Source organism: Oncorhynchus masou, chromosome 9 (genome assembly GCF_036934945.1).
Source record: "Oncorhynchus masou masou isolate Uvic2021 chromosome 9, UVic_Omas_1.1, whole genome shotgun sequence".
Taxonomy (NCBI): Eukaryota; Metazoa; Chordata; class Actinopteri; order Salmoniformes; family Salmonidae; genus Oncorhynchus; species Oncorhynchus masou.
This window is the reverse complement of record NC_088220.1, coordinates 89,091,931-89,095,107: the sequence shown is the minus strand read 5'-3', so window position 1 is coordinate 89,095,107 and position 3,177 is coordinate 89,091,931.

The following is a 3,177-nucleotide window of genomic DNA, read 5'->3' as shown; positions in this document are numbered from 1 at the left end:
TCAGCCAGTCAGCCAGTCTAACAGTCTAACAGTCTACCAGTCAGCCAGTCAGCCAGTCAGCCAGTCATCCTGTCATCCAGCAAGTCAGCCAGTCACCCAATTTACTTGTCTAACAGTCTACCAATGTACCAGTGTACCAGTCAACCAGTCAGCCAGTCAGCCAGTTTACCAGGCAGCCAGTCTAAAAGTAATTCAGCCAGTCTACCAGTCAGTCAGCCAGTCTACCAGTCATCCAGTCTGCCAGTCTACCAGTTATCCAGTCTACCAGTCAGCCAGTCTACCAGACAGCTAGTCTACCATTTAGTCAGTCAGCCAGGCTACCAGTCAGTCAGCCAGTCTACCAGTCTACCAGTCTACCAGTCAGCCAGTCTACCAGTCAGCCAGTCTACCAGCCAGCCAGTCAGCCAGTCTACCAGTCTGCCAGTCTACCAGCCAGCCAGTCAGCCAGTTTACCAGCCAGCCAGTCAGCCAGTCTACCAGTCTGCCAGCCTATCAGTCAGCCAGTCAGCCAGTCTCGCAGTCAGCCAGTCTACCAGCCAGCCAGTCAGCCAGTCTACCAGTCAGTCAGTCTACCAGTCAGCCAACCTACCAGTCTGCCAGTCAACCAGTCATCCAGTCATTCAGATAGACAGAAAGTCAGCCAGTCTAACAGTCAGCCAGTCTACCAGTCTGCCAGCCTACCAGTCAGCCAGCCTACCAGTCAGCCAGTCAGCCAATCTAACAGTGATCCAGTCATCCAGTCATCCAGTCTACTAGTCATCCAGTCAGCCAGTCAGCCAGTCAGCCAGTCTAACAGTCTAACAGTCTACCAGTCAGCCAGTCAGCCAGTCAGCCAGTCATCCTGTCATCCAGCAAGTCAGCCAGTCACCCAATTTACTTGTCTAACAGTCTACCAATGTACCAGTGTACCAGTCAACCAGTCAGCCAGTCAGCCAGTTTACCAGGCAGCCAGTCTAAAAGTAATTCAGCCAGTCTACCAGTCAGTCAGCCAGTCTACCAGTCATCCAGTCTGCCAGTCTACCAGTTATCCAGTCTACCAGTCAGCCAGTCTACCAGACAGCTAGTCTACCATTTAGTCAGTCAGCCAGGCTACCAGTCAGTCAGCCAGTCTACCAGTCTGCCAGTCTACCAGTCAGCCAGTCTACCAGTCTACCAGTCAGCCAGTCTACCAGCCAGCCAGTCAGCCAGTCTACCAGTCTGCCAGTCTACCAGCCAGCCAGTCAGCCAGTTTACCAGCCAGCCAGTCAGCCAGTCTACCAGTCTGCCAGCCTATCAGTCAGCCAGTCAGCCAGTCTCGCAGTCAGCCAGTCTACCAGCCAGCCAGTCAGCCAGTCTACCAGTCAGTCAGTCTACCAGTCAGCCAGCCTACCAGTCTGCCAGTCAACCAGTCATCCAGTCATTCAGATAGACAGAAAGTCAGCCAGTCTAACAGTCAGCCAGTCTACCAGTCTGCCAGCCTACCAGTCAGCCAGTCAGCCAGTCTACCAGCCAGCCAGTCAGCCAGTCTACCAGTCTGCCAGCCTACCAGTCTGCCAGCCTACCAGTCAGCCAGTCAGCCAGTCTACCAGTCAGCCAGTCTACCAGCAGGCCAGTCAGCCAGTCTGTCAGTCAGTCTACCAGTCCGCCAGCCTACCAGTCTGCCAGTCAGCCAGTCTACCAGTCAGTCAGTCTACCAGTCAGTCAGTCTACCAGTCAGCCAGCCTACCAGTCTACCAGTCAGCCAGTCTACCAGTCAGCCAGTCTACCAGTCAGTCAGTCTACCAGTCAGCCAGTCTACCAGTCTAACAGCCTACCAGTCTGCCAGTCAACCAGTCTACCAGTCTAACAGCCTACCAGTCAGCCAGTCAGCCAGTCTGCCAGTCAGCCAGTCAGTCATCCAACCAGTCAGCCAGTCAGTCAGACAACCAGTCAACCACTCTACCAGTCAGCCAGGCTACCAGTCAGCCAGTCAGCCAGTCTACCAGTCAGTCAGTCAGCCAGTCATCCAGCCAGTCATCCAGCCAGTCAGCCAGTCAGTCAGACAACCAGTCAGATAGTCAGTCAGACAACCAGTCAGATAGTTAGAAAGTCATCCAGTCAGTCAGCCAGTCATCCAGTCAGCCAAACAGTCAGCCAGTCAGACAGTCATCCAGTCAGCCACTCTACCAGCCAGCCAGCCTACCAGTCTACTAGTCATCCAGTCTACCAGTCAGCCAGTCAGCCAGTCAGCTAGTCTACCAGTCTGCCAGTCTACCAGTCTGCCAGTCATCCAGTCTACTAGTCAGCCAGTCATCTAGTCATCCAGTCTATTAGTCATCCAGTCAGCCATTCAACCAGTCATCCAGTCAGCCAGTCAGCCAGTCAGCCAGTCTACCAGTCAGCCAGTCTACCAGTCGGCCAGTCTGCCAGTCAGCCAGTCTACAAGTTAGCCAGTCATCCAGTCATCCAGTCTACTAGTCATCCAGTCAGCCAGTCAGCCAGTCTACAAGTCATCCAGTCATCCAGTCATCCAGTCAGCCAGTCATCCAGTCAGCCAGTCATCCAGTCATCCAGTCAGCCAGTCAGCCAGTCTAACAGTCATCCAGTCATCCAGTCTACTAGTCATCCAGTCAGCCAGTCAGCCAGTCAGCCAGTCAGCCAGTCAGCCAGTCATCCAGTCTAACAGTCTAACAGTCTACCAGTCAGCCAGTCAGCCAGTCAGCCAGTCAGCCAGTCATCCAGTCATCCTGTCATCCAGCAAGTCAGCCAGTCACCCAATTTACTTGTCTAACAGTCTACCAATGTACCAGTGTACCAGTCAACCAGTCAGCCAGTCAGCCAGTTTACCAGGCAGCCAGTCTAAAAGTAATTCAGCAAGTCTACCAGTCAGTCAGCCAGTCTACCAGTCAGTCAGCCAGTCTACCAGTCATCCAGTCTGACAGTCTACCAGTTATCCAGTCTACCAGTCAGCCAGTCTACCAGTCAGCCAGTCAGCCAGTCAGTCAGCAGGTCAGGTGGAGTTTTAAAGAGTGAGAGCAGAGTGGTGGCTACTATCATATAAGCTGGTGCCAAGGTACAAAAGTCTGTTGACACTCTGATCCCTAGTATCTCACCTCAGTAGCAGATGAGGGACAACACAGCAGGTGACCTGAGCCAGTCTGCCTCCCCTCTGAGCTCTACCCTGTTGATGGTCTGATCCCTAGCATCTCACCCCAGTAG